The sequence below is a fragment of the Coregonus clupeaformis genome, unplaced genomic scaffold (assembly GCF_020615455.1).
Source record: "Coregonus clupeaformis isolate EN_2021a unplaced genomic scaffold, ASM2061545v1 scaf5603, whole genome shotgun sequence".
In the NCBI taxonomy this organism is placed as follows: Eukaryota; Metazoa; Chordata; class Actinopteri; order Salmoniformes; family Salmonidae; genus Coregonus; species Coregonus clupeaformis.
Window position 1 is genome coordinate 4966 of NW_025539057.1, and position 6946 is coordinate 11911.

The following is a 6946-nucleotide window of genomic DNA, read 5'->3' on the forward strand; positions in this document are numbered from 1 at the left end:
GAGGGTTCTGGAACGCTCCGGGGAGCTCTCTTGATTTCCGCACCCTGCATCCCATCAGCAATCTGCACACCTGGTCCTGATCATCACCCTTCTTAGGCTCTGGCCTAACATCCATTCCCCTGCCGGATCGTTAGCCATGAACATAGGTTTACCAGAGTATCAGTCTTAGAGCTTCTAGCGTTAGTTTTGTTGTTTTGCACCTTGTTGGTTTGTTGTTTACTTACCTCCGTTTTGTTCCATCTGCAGTCACTCGTCCGGAACCTTCATCCAACCTCTGCCTGGTGGTCGGCGGCTGCCGAGCCATGATTGGATCAACCACTGCACCCCCAACAACTAATCAACGCCGCCCGCTCTGTTCCCTGGATTATTCAGCATCACTCTTGAATTTGTAAATAAACACTCACCTTCGTTTCAACTTACCTTGTCCTGGTCTGCTTCTGGGTTCTGGCTTTGTAACTCGTGACACAAACGACTTCACAGCGTGGATCACCCCGTATCTCCGTTAACGGATAAAAACGAGGACACCGGGACACCGTTCACTTCACCAGGTAAAAGAGAATACATCACTGTTCCGTTCTGTCTCCAGTCTGGGTCACTTGCAGTAACGGAACACACTGGGGGCTACCGGGTTTGTTATTTTCAGTCACGTGGGCTTGATAGGACTGTTCCTCAAACACAGGTGGGTTGTCGTTGACGTCAGCTACAGATAACTGAATACTTTTAGAGGAGGACAGAGGTGGAGAGCCCTCGTCGGTGGCAGTGATTGTAATGTTGTAATCAGACACTAGTTCACGGTCCAGTTGGCCCGTGGTCACCAGAGAATAGTAGTTTTTGATGGATGGCACCAGCTTAAAAGGAACGTTTTGCTGAATGGAGCAGCGGACCTGTCGATTATTCTCAGAGTCTCTATCCTGCACGTTAATGATGCCCACCTCTGTACCAGGTGACGCGTTCTCAGGTATGGGGTTAGTCAGAGATTGTAGATAAATCACAGGGGCGTTGTCATTAACATCAGTGATGTCTATTATCAATATAGAGTAGGATGCTAAACGTAAACCATCCTTTGCACTGATCTGTATTTCATATGAAGACTCCTTTTCATAATCTACTGGCCCAACAACTGTAATTTTTCCAGTTTTATGATCAAGAGAAAATACATTGCTATTTTCGTCTGAAACATCATCAAATTCATATGTAACTTCTCCATTCAATCCCTCATCTGCATCCGTAGCACTCACTGTAACCACTACACTATCTAAAGGAGAGTTTTCAGGTAGACTGGCTTTATAGACGGCCTGGCTAAACACTGGGGTGTTATCGTTAGCATCCAGTACAGTGACGTGTATGACTACAGTACCTGATCTCTGTGGAGTGCCTCCGTCCATCGCTGTCAGTAATAATTTTATTTCATGCTGCCCCTCACGGTCTAGCTCTTTGTCTAAGACTAACTCGCTGTATTTGCGTCCACCACTTTTTGTTTTGACATTCAAAATAAAATTTTCATTTCGTTGTAGTGTATAGCTCTGAACCGTATTCTGTCCTATATCAGCATCATGGGCCTCATCTAGAGAAAAACGAACGCCTTTGACTGCTGATTCCCTAATTTCCATTTTGATAATATCCTTTCTAAACTGTGGGGAATTATCATTTATATCTTGAACATGAAGACTAATACGGTGAAGCTCCAACGGATCTTCAAGCACAAGTTCCTGTTTTAAAACGCACGAAGCCTTCTTGCCACAAAGCCCCTCTCTGTCAATCCTTTCAGCTATAGTCAAATCTCCCGTGACTCAGATCGATGTCACAATACCGTTCCTGGTTCCCTTCGGTAACAATACGGGCCTTACGAGCGACAGTCTGCTCGCCTCCAGCCCGAGATCCTTAGCTATATTTCCAACAACGGATCCAGCGTTTCATCTCCTCCGGAAAATCAATGCTCACTTCTCCATAGGCGGAGTGCAGTGTTACAATAAAGAAAGCAAAGCCGCAGACCAGGCCCGTCACTGAGAATCCTTTGTGCCCCATCCTGAGATTAAAACGTCAAAACACAATATAGCCTTGATAATACAATGTAAACAAAAAAGTATTCCACAAACAGATTCAGTTTGATGAAAATAGTATCCTCAAAATGTTCAAGCAATCTGACCGCGTCCAATATTTTCTACAGAATGACACCCGAGCACCCGAGCCTAGTATAACAGCAGTGGGTGGAGAACTAGATCCATATCAAACACAGCTGGTGAACAGCGACACTGTGAGTACTCAACAGAAATTACATTATGTACTTACAGTTTTCTTAATGTTTTACTGACAAGTGTTTATAAATACCCTTAAGTAAGTTTAATTGGTCAATTAACTATTGGAAAACGAAAGAGAAACACAGAAAATGATAGGATATTATACCATAGAAACATAAATTATTAAAATCACCCCCATTCTATTTTAATCAGTTAAGATCAGGTATACTATGAATATAAAATACAACACATCTGCAAAAGAGTCAACAGTGCAATGTATCCGATGCTGGTTACTCAGCCAGAGCAAACTCATAACTGCTATAGAAAAAAACAGAGCATGGCAAGGAATAAGAATATGACGGTCAAAGAGCGATCAATAGTAAATTCTACTGGTTTAAAATAGGATATTAGACATTTCAGCACCATGGACAGCGACACAGCAAGGACTCTCGTTGCTCTTCAGACACTCTCATACCACTTTTCTCATCACTCTGTTACTAATAAATACAAAGGCCCAAATAACTGGAATCATTTACTTATAGATATCAGGGAATTAAAATCACACAGTGAAGTTAAGAAAACCCTTTTTCTAATGTTAAGAACAAACTGTTTGTGTTTTTAACTGGTAGAAACTTCACCATGCGAAGATATTTGTAAATATGAATGTATGTATTATCGCCAGCCTACTTAGCATTAGTTGTATTAGTATTTGTTATTAGTTGTAGGCTTATTAGTAGGTCTACAACAACTTTTTTTATGCTCATAATGTACGTTTTATTATTATTATTATTACTACTATTATTATTATTGCAATGTTATTATTTTATCATTATTATTATTATTATTATTATTATTATTATTATTATTATTATTATTATTATTATTATTATTATTATTAGACAGTAGTTGCCATATTATTCTTGTTAATAAGTATTGTTTGTTTTTTGGGGGGATTTTTTTTTATTTGGACATTCTTTAAACCGAGAAGGTGCATCTCAAGAGATTTCATCCTGCAAAATGTCGAACAAATAACTAACTCTCCACACACAGTATTTCCCTTTTCTAACCTCTTTTCAAACAGGCTTTCACTCCTCCAGTGCCAAAAACATAATAGCAATTCATTGTTAGTACGCCCCTAATCACAAAACTGTGAAGAATAGGCTATTGTGTGAAAAACCTACCGATTCTGTCAATCACAAAAAGAGCATACCACATTATAACTCAAGCAAACCACTTATAAAATAGCACCTCGGTATTTCTCAATTAAATTGAGAGGGGATTTAAATAATAATCTAAAACATTTCAAATTACATGGAACTGAAGCATAAATAACTTGCCTTATAGTCAAGCTGGGGTAATGACGAAAAGTGGTTTCTCCAGAAAAAAGTGATTACACAAAGCATATTAGCTGCAATTGTATAATAATATAGACTTAATCCTGTCATATAGGCCTAAAATCAAATCGAATGTATATTTATTATTTGCATTAAAGGCCTACCTCTGGGGACCCGTCGGAGTCGTCAAGTTCTTCAGCAAAGTCTGTTGGAGTTTTTGTCAGTGTCTGGTCCGCATGCAGCGTGTTGTCATTGTAAGATGTGAGGAACTTGAAGTCACTTGTGCGCGAACCCGTAGTCAGGTATGCGTCATAATTGTAAGTACTGCGGAGAGTTCCTGCGCCATCCACCTCTGCGTAGTTGGGAGGGAGAAACGCGCTGGGGATGGCGACCGCTCCGTCAAACAACAGTCTGGGCTTTCTCCTGCAGCAAAACCTCACGGCCAGGATGACAATAATGAAGGTGAGGAAAAAAGTGGAGACGGACACCAGCGCAATGATCAGATAAAAGGTGAGTTTGGAATTGCTCTCATCATAAGAGATATCTTTCAGTTCTGGCACTTCAGCCAAGTTATCAGAAATCACTAAATACATGGTACAGGTGGCAGAGAGAGAGGGCTGTCCGTTGTCTTTCACTGACACAATAAGGTTCTGTTTCATGCTGTCAGATTCAGAAATGTCCCGCTGTGTCCTGATCTCTCCGCTGTGGAGACCAATAGTGAAAAGTCCCAAATCAGTGGATTTGACCATATGATAGGACAGCCAGGCGTTCTCTGGCCGGAGTCCGCGTCCACTGCTATCACCTTGGAGACCAGAGAGCCCCCCATGCGCAGCTTTGGGGACCAGCTCGGTCATGAAGGAGTTCCCCACCGTGGCGGGGTATAGTATCTGAGGAGAGTTGTCATTCACATCCGTTATGAACACACTGACGGTGACGTTGCTGCTGAGAGGAGGAGAACCGTTGTCTCTGGCCACCACCTGGACTTTAAAACTCCTGAACTGCTCATAATCAAACGACTTCCACAGCGTGGATCACCCCCCGTATCTCCGTTAACGGATAAAAACGAGGACACCGGGACACCGTTCACTTCACCAGGTAAAAGAGAATACATCACTGTTCCGTTCTGTCTCCAGTCTGGGTCCAGTGCAGTAACGGAACACACGGGGGCACCGGGTTTGTTATTTTCAATCACGTGGGCTTGATAGGACTGTTCCTCAAACACAGGTGGGTTGTCGTTGACGTCAGCTACAGATAACTCGAATACTTTTAGAGGAGGACAAAGGTAGAGAGCCCTCGTCGGTGGCAGTGATTGTAATGTTGTAATCAGACACTAGTTCACGGTCCAGTTCGCCCGTGGTCACCAGAGAATAGTAGTTTTTGATGGATGGCACCAGCTTAAAAGGAACGTTTTGCTGAATGGAGCAGCGGACCTGTCGGTTATTCTCAGAGTCTCTATCCTGGACGTTAATGATGCCCACCTCTGTACCAGGTGACGCGTTCTCAGGTATGGGGTTAGTCAGAGATTTTAGATAAATCACAGGGGGCGTTGTCATTAATATCTGTGATGTCTATAATGACTTTGACATATGATGCTAACCCTAAACCATCCTTCGCTTTGATGCGCAGCTCAAACGATGGAACCTCTTCAAAGTCAACAGCACCGATAACTTTAATTATTCCTCCCTTATGGTCTATAGAAAATACTTTCTTATCCTCATCTGAAATATGATCGAAATCATATGTAACTTCTCCATTCACTCCCTCGTCTGCATCTGTGGCACTCACTGTAACCACTACAGTATCTAAAGGAGAGTTTTCAGGCAGACTGGCTTTATATACGGCCTGTCTAAACACTGGGGCATTATCGTTAGCATCCAGTACTGTGACGTGTATGACTACAGTACCTGATCTCTTCGGAGTGCCTCCGTCCATCGCTGTAAGCAATAATTTAATTTCCTGCTTTCTTTCACGATCAAGCTTTTCGTCTAGAACAAGCTCAACATTGTTACTATCAATGGACAACACAAAATTGTCATTCTTTTCTAGAGTGTATATTTGAACTGAGTTCTGCCCGATGTCCGCGTCATGGGCCCCTCCTAATAAAAAACGAGAACCTTTCTCCGCTGATTCCCTTATCTCTATATATATCATACCCTCATTAAATTGTGGCGAATTGTCATTAATATCTTGAACATGTAGAGTAAGTGCGGCGCAGCTCCAAAGGATTCTCCAATACAAGTTCCTGTTTCAAAACGCACGTAGCCTTCTTGCCACAAAGCCCCTCTCTGTCAATCCTTTCTGAAGCGGTTAAATCCCCGTTACTCAGATTAATGTCACAATACCGTTTTCGGTTCCCTTCGATATCAATACGGGCCTTACGAGCGGACAGTCTGCTCGCCTCCAGCCCGAGATCCTTGGCTATATTTCCAATAACAGATCCGCGTTTCATCTCCTCCGGAAAAGAATAGCTCACGTCTCCATAGGCGGAGTGCAGCGGTAGAAGAAAGAAAACAACGCCGCAGACCAAGCCTGTCACCGATAATCCTTTGTTTCCCATCCTTAGACTAAAACGTCAAATATCCACCATACAGTTAGACAGATCGATGTAAGGAAAAATTATTCGACAAAACCATGAAAATTCCCTATATTATCAACAACATATATGTTCGTCTACCTCTACTATTTTCTGCAGTGAAATGGCACCAGAGCTTTGTCAATGACAACACCAGTGGGTGGAGAGCTATATCTATTCTACCTCCTCTAGTGAACAGCGACACTGTGAGTACTCTTTAAACATTACACATAGTTTACACATACACGTTGACATTGTGCTAAATACATTTAAATAAAAGTAGTAGGTAAACTGTCACGGTTCAGACAGACGACAAGGAGGACCCAATTACGTCACACCAGAAAGTTTATTTAAACTTAAGGGGAAAGGGATGTAGGGGAGTGAGTGAAGGCTCCAGGGGTTATCCCGTCCGATGTGCTGGGTCTGTGCCTCCCCCAGTGGCAGCGATGCGTCCGATGACGCCGGTGGTTGGTGGTCCAGAAGTCCTGGGGGAGGGAAACACAGACACAACGGGCGGATGAAAACAGGCAGAAGTACAGTTCAAGGGAAATCCAAAATACGTAGTAGCAAGGCAGAAGGCTGGTCAGAGTTACCGGGATTGAAGAGTAGTCAGGAGTCGTAATGGCAGAAGCAGGTCTGGATCTCCTGAGGCAGAAGAGTATCCAAGAACAGGCAGGTCCGGGGGTCACAAAACCAGGGTGAGCCAGAAGCGCGAGCAAACAGGTTCCGGGTGTGAGCTTTGCAGACGATCTGACACCTGAGAGCTGAAAGACAGGGCCTTAAATACTGGGAGAGGTTAGTGG

General features: G+C 43.0%; 1 pseudogene; it reads right to left on the bottom strand.

The window, feature by feature from the left end:
- Positions 1-563: 563 nt before the first annotated feature.
- On the bottom strand, positions 564-6262 carry LOC123490925 (annotated as a pseudogene).
- Positions 6263-6946: the final 684 nt, after the last annotated feature.